Source organism: Schistocerca cancellata, chromosome 10, assembly GCF_023864275.1.
Source record: "Schistocerca cancellata isolate TAMUIC-IGC-003103 chromosome 10, iqSchCanc2.1, whole genome shotgun sequence".
NCBI classification, from domain to species: Eukaryota; Metazoa; Arthropoda; class Insecta; order Orthoptera; family Acrididae; genus Schistocerca; species Schistocerca cancellata.
Genome location: NC_064635.1, coordinates 146834375 through 146851140, shown reverse-complemented (window position 1 = coordinate 146851140; position 16766 = coordinate 146834375). Strand labels below are relative to the sequence as shown.

The 16766-nt window shown below is 45.2% G+C and overlaps 1 pseudogene; it reads left to right on the top strand.

Moving 5' to 3' along the window:
* The first annotated feature begins 459 nt into the window (after positions 1–459).
* Positions 460–16766, top strand: part of LOC126106205 (uncharacterized) — a 64429-nt pseudogene continuing 48122 nt past the window's right edge.

Below are 16766 nucleotides of genomic sequence, written 5' to 3'. Positions count from 1 at the left end.
TGTTAGCATGCTCCACGTTGTCGTTCGACAGCACTGCCCGTCTGCCGACGGCTTAAGGTAAAAATGTAGCAGCTGAGGAGTGATAGATCACCAATATTTAAACAAATTAGATTTAATTGCGTTCGGAGGCGGGGCTTCAGTTGTACGTGAATGGACGAAATGCGTTTTCCACGGGAGTCGCCGCGTGTCCGCCACTGGTGGGTCGCAAGCTGTGTCCGCGCCGTGCCGGTCGCGGACAGACCAGTAAACGGGAAGCCAGGGAGCACGCGCCGGGCCAGAAAAACCCGTCTGGTGTCCGTGTCCGTGTGTGTGTGCGTGTGGCTCCCAGGTGCGGCAGGAAGGGTTGCGCTGCTCGGCGCGAGAACGGGGCGGTTCCAGCGACAGCGGTGCGTCCCGCAGCCAAACGAGGCAGCCAGGTGTGTGTGTGTGCGTCTAGGGCTGCACGCGGAGCGTCCCGGGATGCCGCGCACCGCCACACCGAGCCGGGACCTCAGCTCGCCAGGTAAGCGGCGCGCAAAGCACTCTCCGCCACTCGCTACCGCCTCGTAGCTGTTATCTTGCGAAAGAGACGCTCCGCACGTCGCGGGTATCTGACCGAAAAATCTCCGAAATTTTGTTGCTGGAGCTCGTGTTCACGCCGTCGGCTGTCAGAAGTACCCCCCCGCCACACACTGTGGGGTTGCTTAAGGAGTATGGAGGTCGTACCAAAGTGATGTTGATGAAGTACAGAGGAATAATTTGACGTAGAACACTTGTGGTCCATCAAGCCATCAACAGCCACAAACTGTCCTACAAAATCCCCTTAAGGGGGGGTAGGACGTCAAACGGGCCGACTTGGAGCAGGAGATGCACCACAGGACATTTCAGTTTGCAGTGTGTATATTTTTACAAATAAATTCATGAAACCTTGTCAGTTTGACCAGCAAGGATTCAGAATGCACACTCATGGCAGTGGAAGTTTTAAAACATAACTAAGTAATTTTTTTTACATGTGAAATTTCATCATTTTTTTCACTTACTAATGACAGTATTTGTTGCTTAGTTACACTTTTCTTCATAAGTAAGAGATATTCTTCGGTGAATTTTGCACAGCATGCAAACCATACTTAGAGGTGTATGAAACTCTCGAATTTTCCAAATCTATTAAAAACTGATAAAAATTGTGGTAATTAACTATAAAATTTGTGTTTTTTCTAAACATGAAGTTTAAAATATAACAGTTCATTCGTTTTTTCATAAATTAAATAAATTCTAAAGTTTCATACACCTGTAAGTATAGCATGTGTGCTGTGCAAAATTCATCGAATAATCTCTCTAATTTATGAAGTGTGCCTAAGTGAAAAAATGATGAAATTTCGCACGTAAATAAATTTATTTTGCTATGTTTTCGAACGTCCACTGCAAAGGGTATGAATTCTGAATCCTTCCTGGTGATGCTGACAAAATTTTATGAATTTATTTGTAAAAGTATAGACACTGAAAATTAAAATGTCCTGAGATCCCTCTCCTGCTCCAACTCGGCCCGTTTGACGTCATACCCCCTTAAGCTACATTGCCCGCTCGCCATACGAGATTTTCAGTACCCGCAAGTCACCTAACGGTATGTGGCGGAGGATACTTCTGATACCCCTAAGAGATCCGCCTTCTGTGCCCCCCCCCCCCTTCTCCTTGTTCTGATCGCGAATAACACATGGGAGAAATAACAATCGGTAAGCCTCTAAATTAGCTCTAATTTCTCAGATTTTCTCCTCTGATTATCAGGTGAGATGTATGCGGTACTAGACAATATGTTGTCCGACTGCAACCGCAAAGTACTCTCTCCAAATTTCAATAGTAAATTTCTCCGTGATGCACACCAACTAGCACTGGAGTTCGTTGAGCATCTCTGTAACGCTCTGCCACCGGCTACACGAACCCGTCTCGAAGCACGTCGCTCTTTGTCGGATCTTCTCTATCTTTTCTATTGATCGTACTTGGTAAGGACCCCCGATGCATGAACAACACACAAGAATCGGTAAAGCGCATCCTTCGTGGACGAGTTACATTTCCTTAACGTTCTTCCTATGCATCTCAGTCAGGCATCTAATTCCCCTACTGTTGCTGTATGTGATCATTCCACTTAAGATCGCTCCGGATAGCTACCCCCAGATATACTATTTCCAGCAGTTTGTCATGAATAGTGTAGTTGTATAGTGGGACATTTTCTTTCCTATGTATGCGCAGTATGTTACACTTATGCCTGCCGGGGTGGCCGAGCGGTTCTAGGCGCTACAGTCTGGAACCGGGCGACCGCTACGGTCGCAGGTTCGAATCCTGCCTCGGGCATGGTTGTGTGTGGTGTCCTTAGGTTAGTTAGGTTTAATTAGTTCTAAGTTCTAGGTGACTGATGACCTCAGAAGTTAAGTCGCATAGTGCTCAGAGCCATTTGAACCATTTGAAGCATCCTACGTCAATGTCGTCAATAGTAAAATACACTACACGGACAATAACAAAAGTGTATATACACTGTTAGTTTCGTCTACATACTATAATCGGGTTAGACTTTTCCTGCGGTTAGACTTTTCCTGAAGTTTCTCTACGCCGACGTCTACATCCACACGATTACTCTGCAATTCACAATTAAGTGTTCCGCTAATGGTATATGCAACCAATTACAGACTAATTCTCGATCATTCCACTTTCGAATAGCAGATGGGGAAAAGGAACACAGTCTTTCCGTGCAGTGTCTTACCACTCTTATTTTACTATTATGGTCATATGTCATTATGTAGATGGGAGTCAATATATTATTTTGGTTTTCGGAGGAGAATGTTGGTGACTGAAATTTCGTGAAAAAAAAGCTTTTGTTTTCATTTTTACTACCACAACTCTCTTATTATATCCTTGACACTCTCTCCCCTATTTTGAGATAATACAAAAAATACAAAACGAAGTTCCCTTCTTTGAGCTTTTTGGATGTTATCCGCCATTCTTATCTGGTAAGGGTCCCATGCCGTGCAGTAATACTCGTACTTCCGAACAGGACAGACAAGAGTAGCGTAGGCAGTCACTTGTAGATTTGTTCCACCTTCTAACTGCCCTGCGAATAAAACGCACGTTTTCTATGTCAAGGTAGCAATTTAAGCTGTTCTTAGTTGAAATTCCTAGATATTTAGTTAACCCCACAATCTTTAAATCTGCATTATTTATCATGGAACCGAAATTGGACAAATTCTTTCCAGTACTCGTCTGGATGACCTTACAGTGTTTACTGGCTCAAATGGCTCTGAGCACTATGGGACTCAACTTCTGAGGTCATAAGTCCCCTACAACTTAGAACTAGTTAAACCTAACTAACCTACGGACACCACACACATCCATGCCCGAGGCAGGATTCGAACCTGCGACCGTAGCGGCCTCGCGGTTCCAGACTGCAGCGCCTAGAACCGCACGGCCACTTTGGCCGGCACAGTGTTTACTGATAAGAGTCAATTATCAATTTTCGCACCTTGTCCAAATCATTTCGCAATTCGTTTTTTTCTCTTCTGATGATTTTACTGGACGGTAATTGACAGCAACATCTCCAGACAGTCTAAGGAAGCTGCCCAGATTCTTTCCTAAATCATTCATATACATCAGCTGAGAGCCTATTACATTATCTTGGGGAACTCTAGATATCATTCCGGTTTCAGTAGATAATTTCCCATCACTTACTGTCAACTGTGACATTCCTAAGAGGAAATCATGAACACAGTCGCACAACTGTGAAACTTCATTATGCCGGCCGAAGTGGCCGTGCGGTTCTAGGCGCTGCAGTCTGGAACCGCGAGACCGCTACGGTCACAGGTTCGAATCCTGCCTCGGGCATGTATGTGTGTGATGTCCTTGGGTTAGTTAGGTTAAACTAGTTCTAAGTTCTAGGGGACTATTGACCTCAGAAGTTGAGTCCCATAGTGCTCAGAGCCATTTGAACCAAACTTCATTATGTAGAGCGCCTGCACACAAAAAGATAGAATTCGATTGTAGTTGGTTGGTTGTTTTGGGGGAAGAGACCAAACAGCGAGGTCATCGGTCTCATTGGATTAGGGAAGGAAGTCGGCCGTGCCCTTTTAAAGGAACCATCCCGGCATTTGCCTGGAGCGATTGAGGGAAATCACGGAAAACCTAAATCAGGATGGCCGGACGTGGGATTGAACCGTCGTCCTCCCGAATGCGAGTCCAGTGTGCTAACCACTGCGCCACCTCGCTCGGTCGATTGTAGTACGGAGACAAAAACTGACATTGTTGGTACGTTTTAGTACTGACTAAGTAATATATTTTGATGTATTTTACGTCACAGTTTTAATACAGTACGTTTCGCAATGTTTTGACGATTTGAAATTTGAATAACGCGCAAACTACTCGCGATACGAGGTTGAACACTTTACACAAGGTAGAACATTTACTCAAGTTTATTTATGAAGTACTACATCGGAAAAATGACGATCACTTGCGGCTACATAATACTCGAGGCGTTTCACTCAGTTTTTGAACACATCTTTCGTGAACTGCAGGATAAATTCTGGAAGTTTCAGCGTGAATTCCATCTTTTAACTGTCGCAAGCTTCTAGCCCGGTTTTAGTATACATTGGCCTTCAGTTACTGTCATGGTTAAATCAGGCGAGCGAGGGCTATTGCCAGCCGGAGTGGCCGAGCGGTTCTAGGCGCTACAGTCTGGAGCCGCGCGACCGCTACGGTCGTAGGTTCGAATCCTGCCTCGGGCATGGATGTGTGTGATGTCCTTAGGTTGGTTAGGTTTAAGTAGTTCTGAGTTCTAGGGGACTGATGACCTGAGAAGTCCCATAGTGCTCAGAGCCATTTGAACCATTTGCGAGGCCTATTCTCGGGAGTTCGGACGATTTTCCGAGGGCCGCTTGACTTTCGATTCCGTGTACTGCCAGTCGCACGGACTTGTTAAGACAATTCCAATTCAATATTCTTCTAGGAGCACTAATTGGATATCGCTGCTGAATCTTCAAATGCTTACGAAAGGCACGATGCACGCGCACGACAGATTCGCTGCAGCGAAAGTAGTGCTCCATTGCGAATGCACGATGTTGCTTCAAACCGAACTCTTAGCAAAACTCTGGAGGTTTCTCAGGGATATTCGTTGGTGTAGTGTACCCGCGGTTTCCTTTGGCTTGTCAGAAACTGCATTTCATTTTGTTACTTACCGTTAATGATCTTAGTAGACCCTAACAATATTGCACTGAAAATGACCGCATAATGGTGCAAATGTCGACAGTACACGCCGCGTGTCTTGTGTGTTCACTCACGGTCCTTGCCGTTGGTCCGCAGCTCGTGGTCGTGCGGTAGCGTTCTCGCTTCCCACGCCCGGGTTCCCGGGTTCGATTCCCGGCGGGGTCAGCGATTTTCTCTGCCTCCTGATGACTGGGTGTTGTGTGCTGTCCTTAGGTTACTTAGGTTTAAGTAGTTCTAAGTTCTAGGGAACTGATGACCATAGATGTTAAGTCCCATAGTGCTCAGAGCCATTTGAACCATTTGAACCTTGCTGTTGACAGCATAATACCCACATCTCTTCTTCCTCCTCAAGCCTGCACTCAGTATTGCTCGCTTCTGTGCCGAGTTTAGATTAACGTTGATAACAGCAGTACGAACAGGTTTACTCGTGAAGAGTTGGCCTCGTGTAGAAGGCAATCGAAGAGCGGGACAACCAAGCTACGCTGACGATGGAACATGGCAAGTGCCATAACCTGATTTCCTGGAAACTTCGTTCAGTGGAAGATGGTTCAAAATAAGCGAACATGTGTCTCCTCTTATCCGTAGATGGTCTACCATTTCTGAGAAAACGACGGTCAGAGTTTACGAGATACTTTATATGTCTTTCAGCGAGCGAATAGTCCATGTAGTAGCACAGTGGCTAGGGTCGCGGCTTCACATTTCTGGGTCCTGTGTTTGAAACCCGATTATTACCTTTACCTTAGTTTTTCATATCCATAGAAGATTACTGCACGAATGTTTTCCAGTGTATAATGAAACAGCGTTGTCTTTGTTCGCGTACAAATTGTATGCCTTGTGAATGATTTTAAAAATAAAAAATAAATAAAACTAAAAGCGAAGAGGACGACCAAATTATTTGAAATTGATGTCGGAAAATTCCTGATGTCTATTTTGATTCGTAATCAATTGCAAGATCCAATTTTCGGTAAACTGATTCATTATACGTAGATGGTCTCCAGCAAAATTATTGCAAACGCGTGAAATCTTGAGGAATGTTAAAGATGTTTCTTTGGCGAGTGAGAAATGTCACTGTGGAAAACCTGCCTTTGAGTAATGCCCGTGGTGTTACGAATTTTTATGTTTAGAATGTTTCTAGGAACGGTATCGTCCAGATCTTCCTGAAGAATAAACGTAAGAATAAATTATAAGAATTATTATAGGAATTGATATAAGAATGAGATATAAAAATGTGAGTATTTAAAAAGATACCAGGCATGTTTTTTTAAGTAAGGTTCGTTTGAACATAAGTACACAACGAAAGGTTATTTCAAAAATGTAAATTTATTTTCAGAAAGTAAATACTTCACTCCTTTTTTCAACATAGTTGAGAAGATTATTGAAACAATTATCATACCTCTCCATAAAAACTTGCCACCTGCTCCAATAACCAAGAGTTCACTGCCGTTTTCACGTCGTCGTCGTCGTCATCATTGTAACGGTTGCCACTGAGGTGTTGTTTGAGGTGGAGGAACAGATGGTAATCGCTCGGCGGAAGATCAGGACTGTAGGGTGGGTGGTCTAAAACTTCCCAGCCAAAACTGTCCAATAAATCGCGGGTCTGACATACAGCGTGCGGTATTGCTTTGTCATGGAGAAGGACAATTCCCTTTGTCAGCATGCCGCGTCTTTTGTTTTGAATCGCTCTGCGTAGCTTTCTCAGGGTTTGGCAGTGTGATTCTGCATTGACAGTGGTTCTTAGTTACATGAAGTCGACCAACAAAACACCATGCCTATTCTAAAACACCGACGCCATGATTTTGCGTGGGACAGAGTCTGTTTGGCCTTCACCTTCACAGGCAATTGTGTGTGTCTCCATTCCATGCTCTGTTGCTTCAATTCGGGCGTGGTATGCGAAACCTATGTTTCGTCTCCAGTTACGATCTGACTCAAGAAGCCGTCACCTTCTTCGTGATAACGAATCAGGAACGCCATCACACACTCAAATCTTTGGTTTTTGTGGTCCTCTGTTAGGAGTTTCGGGACCCAACGGCAGCACAGTTTCCTAAACTTTCCGTGTTCAGAAACAATGTTGTAAAGCACTCATCTCGACACGTCAGGAAATTCGTTTGAGAAACCTGTTATTGTGAAGCGCCTGTTCTCACGAATCCTCGCTTCAACTGAAGCCACCAAATCGTCTGTAATCAAAGAAGGGCGACTGGAGCGGTCCTCATCATGGACGTTGTCACGGCCATCTTTGAAGTCTCGTACCCACTTACGCACTTTGCTTTCACTCATAACAGTATCACCGTACACTTCACAAATCTGTAGATGAATTTCTGCAGCACACAGGTTCCTTGCTGACAAAAACCGTATCACTGAGCGAACCTCACACGCGGCGGGCGAGTTGATAGTCTTAAACATTTTGAAAACATTGAACAGAACCGTACAGATTAGCTACAGAGCTGAAACCGAGCACAGTTGTTCCCGAGGCATGCCGGTACACGACGCACTGCGCTCGTTGCAGTATGCGCGCCAAATACTACTGTCTATAACAAAACGAACCTTACTTAGAAAACACGCCTCGTAGTAACACTTGGAAATACGACACACACACACACACACACACACACTCACTCACACACAATACACAATAAATATATGAAATTTATTGTTTGCCGGCCGCGGTGGTCTAGCGGTTCTAGGCACTCAGTCCGGAACCGCGGGACTGCTACGGTCGCAGGTTCGAACCCTGCCTCGGGCATGGATGTGTGTGATGTCCTTAGGTTAGTTAGGTTTAAGTAGTTCTAAGTTCTAGGGGACTGATGATCACAGATGTTGTCCCATAGTGCTCAGAGCCATTTGAACCATTTTTTAACTTATTGTTTACCCAATTGTAATTTTACCATTAATATAACGCCCTTGTATCCCCTCAATTCATAAGAAACATTCCTATGGTAACCTTCTAAGGACATGGCTAGACAGATGAAAAAAAAGATATGAAATAAATGAAAACAATAATCAGGAGACGCAAAAGTGAGAGACCGCAATGCTAGCCACCGCGCCACCGTTTCCTGTGACACTAGGGTGCATTAAATAATATCTAAGTTAGGTCAAAAACTTTGACCTTCGTTTTCTCAGAAACGGTTGAGTATCTACGGATAAGCCGACACACGTGTTCGCTTATTTTGCCCCTTTTCCACTGTGCAAAGTTTATGAGAAATCGGGTTATGGCACTTGCCGGGTTCTCCTCATGAGCAGTTCCAGCTGTGACGGCTAGCACATCACAGTACCTCGTCTGATGGTTGCTGCAGTACTCTGTGTTTTATAACGCTGTAGGAAATACCGCAACGTACTGTCGTTTTTTGTTTTTTTTTTCTTGACTGACGAAGGAGAAACACTGGTGGACAGACATCCATCGGAGAGTGAAGCTCGTGTATTGGACGGCATTTCTGTCGAAAAGACACAATCCGGGAAACTGCGAGAAGGGGTGCTGTTGCGTCGTCATAACGCACGTCCCCATGTAGTGAATATCGTAACGCAGAAATTACGCCAGCTCGAGTGGGAGAAACTCGACCACCCGCCTCACAGTCCTTATCTCTTATCTCTTCCCCGTGTGGCCTATCGCGTTTTCGGTCAAAAAAAAAAAAAAAAAAACTTTAATGGTCACCGATTCCTGTCGGACACGGATACGCAGCAGACAATTATGGAGATCGCCTGGAACCACGTGACCTCTACGGTCACCGGTTCGAATCTTGCCTCGGGCATGGATGTGTGTGATGTCCTTAGGTTACTTAGGTTTAAGTAGTTCTAAGTTCTAGGGGACTGATGACCACAGATGCTACGTCCCATAGTGCTCAGAGCCATTTGAACCACTTGAGCCGGCCGGGGTGGCCGTGCGGTTCTAGGCGCTACAGTCTGGAACCGAGCGCCCGCTACGGTCGCAGGTTCGAATCCTGCCTCGGGCATGGATGTGTGTGATGTCCTTAGGTTAGTTAGGTTTAATTAGTTCTAAGTTCTAGGCGACTGATGACCTCAGAAGTGAAGTCCCATAGTACTCAGAGCCACTTGAACTTATGGAGACACGGTGTTTTGCCAAACGGGTGTCTTCAAGCTGGTGGGATGATTGCCTCGTTGCTCATGGCGATTTTGTCTTATGGGGGTACCGAGCCTGGACTGTACGGACTTCGAACAGAAACTTTTTTATCACCCTTGTAAGACTGTGTCGGAAAATATTAAACGCACCTGAAGGAGACAGACCAGCGTAGAAATTATTTGAGTAAATTTTTTTTTAGCTTTAAATGGTTCTGAGATTCATTCGTATGAAGTGTAACATAAATGTTAAAAGTATGTTAAAACCGCTATTTACCACATGGTAGTGAGTGCATCCGAGCGCTCGAATGCAGCCGATGTGATACGATAATGGTTACCGACGGAACGGAGGTCCTGTTTCACATACTACCACAGAGGGCATTAGTGTCAAGTAAAATACTATTCTGAACAAGAATTCTTTTCGTAATATGATTCGTTCATAGTAAACAGCCTGAAAGCACGTGGTTGCCTCGCGTCTGATTAACGTGTCATTTCGCTTGTTTTTTGTACGAAGTAAAATGTGAGTGATGATGATGTTTGGTTTGTGGGGCGCTCAACTGCGTGGTTATCAGCGTCCGTACAATTACCCAATCTTTGCTCAGTCCAATTTCGCCACTTTCCTGGATGATGATGAAATGATGAGGACAACACAAACACCCAGTCATCTCGAGGCAGGTGAAAATCCCTGACCCCGCCGGGAATCGAACCCGGGACCCCGTGCTCGGGAAGCGAGAACGCTACCGCGAGACCACGAGCGGCGGACGTTAAAATGTGAGTGCATGAAAATAGTAGACGATTTATACGGGTAGAAAAGTAATCCCAGTCGTGCAAAAAACGCGTCTGTTGCGAAGCAGAAACCTATTAAACAGTATAATTTCGTCAAACTGGAATGTTTCAACATCGGCGAAGAGAAGGCCACCTGTACGAAGCCGGCGTTGCCGATTAAAGGTTTGCTCAACTTCTAAATTAAAAAAAAAAAAACACACACACACATTTCAACTTAAAAGCTTTTTTCTCAAAACCTTTTTTCAAGTTGGCGGGAGCTATTACTCGTGAAATATACATAAAATTTCGTTATACCTTTTCGTAACTTGTGATTCGGCGTTTTTCTACCGTACTACATAGAACTGTTGAGATATATTTCAATTTCGATTTTTTGTGCACTCCTTTATAGCGACACTTTTGTCCAAAAAAATTTAATTTCAAAGTATCGCCGTTTTTTTGAATTTTTTTAAAAAAAGTCTCTATGTCCTACATCAGACAATATCATCGGCTTCAAAATTTTTGAAATTTTGTTCTAGGTTGGAAAATGTGGCGTTCAGAGCACCCACCAAATGCCGTCGTACTCCGCGAAAGCCTTTCGTTGATGTCGTGTAATGTCCTCTGGCTGCATGCCTTTTACTTGAAAAAATACTTAATACAATTTTGAGGGTGTCTAATAAAGGTCTAAGGTCGGTTTGTAACTCGTCTGTTACTTTATTGACAAAAAAAGAAAAGGAAACATTCATATCGATTCGCCCGCATCGCGTGGTCGTGCGGTAGCGTTCTCGCTTCCCACGCCCGGGTTCCCGGGTTCGATTCCCGGCGGGGTCAGGGATTTTCTCTGCCTCGTGATGGCTGGGTGTTGTGTGATGTCCTTAGGTTAGTTAAGTTAAAGTAGTTCTAAGTTCTAGGGGACTGATGACCATAGATGTTAAGTCCCATAGTGCTCAGAGCCATTTGAACCATTCATATCGATTCCAAAATCGAGCGTCACCACGGTCTACCACCTTAAGACACGCAACCCAACTAACATCATCAACACCAGGGGCGTAAATTGCGTTGCCTGTCATAAAGTGCATCAGATATCTACAGGGTCAGCTTTAGTTTGCCCCCTGTTCCTGCCGGGTAGTTTGCGGAATTCGGTCAGGGGAAATTAATGGCCATTCGAACTTTCGAGGCACGGATTTCGCTTGACACAGATTTCTCTGGGCGCAGTTTATACACTGAAGAGCCAAAGACAGGGGTAGAGCTGGCTAACACCACGTAGGGCCCTCGCGAACATGCAGAAGTGCCGCAACACGACGTGGTATGGACTCGATTAATGACTGAAGCAATGCTGGACAGAATTGACACTATGAATCCTGGAGGGCTGTCCGTAAATCTGCAAGGTTACGAGAGGGTGGGGATCTCTTCTGAGCAGAACGTTGAAAGACATCCCAGATATGCTCAATAATGTTGATGTCCGGGGAGTTTGGTGGCCAGCGGAAGTGTTTAAACTCAGAAATGTGTTCCTGGAGCCACTCTGTAGCAATTCTGGACGTGTGGGGTGTCGCATTGTCCCGCTGGAATTGCCCAAGTCCATCGGAATCCACAATGGAAATGAATGGCTGCAGATGATCAGACAGGATGCTTACGTACATTTCACGTGTCAGAGACGTATCAGGAGTCCCGTATCACTCCAACAGTACACGCCCCACACCATTATAGATCCTCCACCAGCTTGAACGGTCCCTGCTGACAAGCAGTGTCCATGGCTTCATGGTCTCAGAAAGCCCATATCAATGACGTTTCCTTGAATGGTCCGCACGCTGACACTCGTTCATTATCCCCCACTGGAATCTGGAGCAGTTTGGGGAAGGGTTGCACTTTTGTCACGTTGAGTGATTCTTTTCAGTTGTCATTGGTGCCGTTCTTGCAGGATCTTTTTTCGGTCACAACGATGTCGGAGGTTTGATGTTTTACCAGATTCCTGATATTCACAGTATACTCGTGAAATCGTCGTAAGGGAAAATCCCCATTTCATCGCTACTTGGAACATGCTGTGTCCCATCGCTCGTGCGCTGATGTAATATCACGTTCAAACTCACTTAAATTTTGATACAAAATTTTGAAAAACACAGCCCTCAGTCGCGAACACAATTAATTTGTAATCTAGGTTTCGGTGTCCCAAGGGACACCTTCTTCGGACAAAATTGAAACTAAGTGTGACAGCATAACGTACCAAAAAATACGAAAGCTGCGGTCATACCTGACAGAGTCAAATAGTCAGAATTAAAATAAAATGCAACAGAGGTGCAAGCCACTAGGGGCTGCCATGTGTCCTCTGCTCTGTTTTGTGTTGACTGTAGCAGACGACACATGGCAGCCCTTAGTGGCTCGCCGATTGACAGCCATGTTAAAAACCTTAAATTTTGATAACCTGCCATTGTGGCGGCAGTAACCGATCTCAAAACTGCGCCAGACACTTGTTGTCTTATATAGGGATTGCCGACTGCAACCCGTATTCTGCCTCAAGAAAGTAAGCGTTGACAGATGTGAAAATTACCGAACTATCAGTTTAATAAGTCACGGCTGCAAAATACTAACACGAATTCTTTACAGACGAATGGAACAACTGTTAGAAGCCGACCTCGGGGAAGATCAGTTTGGATTCCGTAGAAATGTTGGAACACGTGAGGCAATACTGACTTTACGACTTATCTTAGACGAAAGATTAAGGAAAGGCAAACCTACGTTTCTGGCATTTGTAGACTTAGAGAACGCTTTTGACAATGTTTACTGGAATACTCTCTTTCAAACTCTGAAGGTGGCAGGGGTAAAATACAGGGAGCGAAAAGGTATTTACAATTTGTACAGAAAGCAGATGGCAGTTTTAAGAGTCGAGGGGTATGAAAAGGAAGCAGTGGTTGGGAAGGGAGTGAGACGGGATTGTAGCCTCTCCCCGATGTTATTCAATCTGTATATTGAGCAAACAGTAAAGGAAACAAAAGAAAAGTTCGGAGTAGGTATTAAAATCCACGGAGAAGAAATAAAAACTTTGAGGTTCGCTGATGACATTGTAATTCTGTCAGAGACAGCAAAGGACTTGGAAGAGCAGTTGAACGGAATGGACAATGCCTTGAAAGGAGGGTATAAGATGAACATCAACAAAAACAAAACGAGGATAATGGAATGTAGTCGAATTAAGTCGGGTGATGCTGACGGAAATAGATTAGGAAATGAAACACTTAAAGTAGTAAAGGAGTTTTGCTATTTGGTGAGCAAAATAACTGATGATGGTCGAAGTAGAGAGGATATAAAATGTAGACTGGCGATGGCAAGGAAAGCGTTTCCGAAGAAGAGAAATTTGTTAACATCGAGTATAGATATAAGTGTCAGTAAGTCGTATGGAAGTGAAACATGGACGATAAATAGTTTGGACAAGGAGAGAATAGAAGATTTCGAAATGTGGTGCTACAGAAGAATGTTGAAGATTAGATGGGCAGATTACATAACTAATGAGGAGGTATTGAATAGAAATGGGGAGAAGAGAAATTTGTGGCACAAATTGACTAGAAGAAGGGATCGGTTGGTAGGATATGTTCTGAGGCATCAAGGGATCACAAATTTAGCATTGGAGGGCAGCGTGGAGGGTAAAAATCGTAGACGGAGACCAAGAGATGAATACACTAAGCAGATTCAGAAGGATGTAGGCTGCAGTACGTACTGGGAGATGAAGAAGCTTGCACAGGATAGAGTAGCATGGGGAGCTGCATCAAACCAGTCTCAGGACTGAAGACCACAACAACAACATAGGCGTTGCCGACTGCAGCCCCGTATTATGCCTGTTTACATATCTCTGTATTTGAATACGCGTGCCTGTAACAGTTTCTTTGGCCCTTCAGTGTAGAACGCCACGGCCGCTGGTTAGGTGCGAACCTACAGCGCTGTCCATCCGCCACTGCGATCTTGTGTCCCGCCAACCACCGCCGCCATCCGCCTGAGGACGCGTTCACACACGCCACAACGGTGGCGACAGTGCTCGTGGCACACTGCAGTGGCACCGCCGCCGCGCGGGCCATCGTACAGCTTTCGGTGGCGGTCGTCCCGTGCTGCCTGTCGTAACCTCCCCTCCGTAGAATTTTGGAGGTTCCTAATTGAAACAGTTTCTTTTGAGGCGCTCTGACGTGGGTAAGGGGCGATTAAGAGAGAGAACGCGCTTCGCACAGAACCTGACGGTGTCGCCTAAAACTAAAACGTGACTCGTTTTCTAAGAAATAGCAACCTTACATCCTCGATTCTTTAACAATTCGAATTCCCATGTATACTTTACAAATGTGATGATGTGTTCAATATTTCACGTCAAATACACCAATGCGAGACCTGTCACAGGATGAGTATGATAGCTCATGCATCCGAGTTATTGATCGCATTAATACCACTAACTCGTACAATCCCTGTTCTCGAAAGAATCACACTTCAGCCATACGGTAGTTCTCCTGAACAAACATTTGTCATTAATATAGTACGGAATCCAAGAGCCCGCCCGGTTGGCCGAGCGGTGTAACGCACGGCTTTCCGGGCGGGAAGGAGCGCCTGGTCCCCGGCACGAATCCGCCCGGCGGATTTGAGTCAAGGTCCGGTGAACCGGCCAGTCTGTGGATGGTTTTTAGGCGGTTTTCTGCCTCCCCTTATTCTGCGTCAGTTACACTATGTCGGCGATTGCTGCGCAAACAATATACCACGCAAACATAGGGGTTACACTCGTCTGGTGTGAGACATTCCCTGGGGTGATCACCGGGGGCCGAACCGCACAATAACCCTGGGTTCAGTGTGGGGCGGCGCAGGGGTGACGTGGACTGCGGTAATCGTCGTGGGGTTGTGGACCACTGCGGCTGCGGTGGGGACAGAGCCTCTCCATCGTTTCTAGGTCCCCGGTTAACATACAATACAATGGGATCCAAAGTTAATAATGTTCAGTTGGGTTTTTGGGTTTTCATGCTCTAGCTTTGATATCCGTCATTCAGCGTGATGTTATCTACATCTACTACATCTACATTTATACTCCGCAAGCCACCCAACGGTGTGTGGCGGAGGGCACTTTACGTGCCACTGTCATTACCTCCCTTTCCTGTTCCAGTCGCGTATGGTTCGCGGGAAGAACGACTGTCTGAAGGCCTCTGTGCGCGCTCTAATCTCTCTAATTTTACATTCGTGATCTCCTCGGGAGGTATAAGTAGTGGGAAGCAATATATTCGATACCTCATCCAGAAACGCACCCTCTCGAAATCTGGCGAGCAAGCTACACCGCGATGCAGAGCGCCTCTCTTGCAGAGTGTGCCACTTGAGTTTGTTAAACATCTCCGTAAAGCTATCACGGTTACCAAATAACCCTGTGACGAAACGCGCCGCTCTTCTTTGAATCTGCTCTATGTCCTCCGTCAACCCGATCTGGTACGGATCCCACACTGATGAGCAATACTCAAGTATAGGTCGAACGAGTGTTTTGTAAGCCACCTCCTTTGTTGATGGACTACATTTTCTAAGGACTCTCCCAATGAATCTCAACCTGGTACCCGCCTTACCAACAATTAATTTTATATGATCATCCCACTTCAAATCGTTCCGCACGCATACTCCCAGATATTTTACAGAAGTAACCGCTACCAGTGTTTGTTCCGCTATCATATAATCATACAATAAAGGATCCTTCTTTCTATGTATTCGCAATACATTACATTTGTCTACGTTAAGCGTCAGTTGCCACTCCCTGCACCAAGTGCCTATCCGCTGCAGATCTTCCTGCATTTCGCTACAATTTTCTAATGCTGCAACTTCTCTGTATACTACAGCGTCATCCGCGAAAAGCCGCATGGAACTTCCGACACTATCTACTAGGTCATTTATATATATTGTGAAAAGCAATGGTCCCATAACACTCCCCTGTGGCACACCAGAGGTTACTTTAACGTCTGTAGATGTCTCTCCGTTGATAACAACATGCTGTGTTCTGTTTGCTAAAAACTCTTCAATCCAGCCACACAGCTGGTCTGATATTCCGTAGGCTCTTACTTTGTTTATCAGGCGACAGTGCGGAACTGTATCGAACGCCTTCCGGAAGTCAAGAAAAATAGCATCTACCTGGGAGCCTGTATCTAATATTTTCTGGGTCTCATGAACAAATAAAGCGAGTTGGGTCTCACACGATCGCTGTTTCCGGAATCCATGTTGATTCCTACATAGTAGATTCTGAGTTTCCAAAAACGACATGATATTCGAGCAAAAAACATGTTCTAAAATTCTACAACAGATCGACGTCAGAGATATAGGTCTATAGTTTTGCGCATCTGCTCGACGACCCTTCTTGAAGACTGTGACTACCTGTGCTCTTTTCCAATCATTTGGAACCTTCCGTTCCTCTAGAGACTTGCGGTACACGGCTGTTAGGAGGGGGGCAAGTTCTTTCGCGTACTCTGTGTAGAATCGAATTGGTATCCCGTCAGGTCCAGTGGACTTTCCTCTGTTGAGTGATTCCAGTTGCTTTTCTATTCCTTGGACACTTATTTCGATGTCAGCCATTTTTTCGTTTGTGCGAGGATTTAGAGAAGGAACTGCAGTGCGGTCTTCCTCTGTGAAATAGCTTTGGAAAAAGGTGTTTAGTATTTCAGCTTTACGCTTGTCATCCTCTGTTTCAATGCCATCATCATCCCGGAGTGTCTGGATATGCTGTTCCGAGC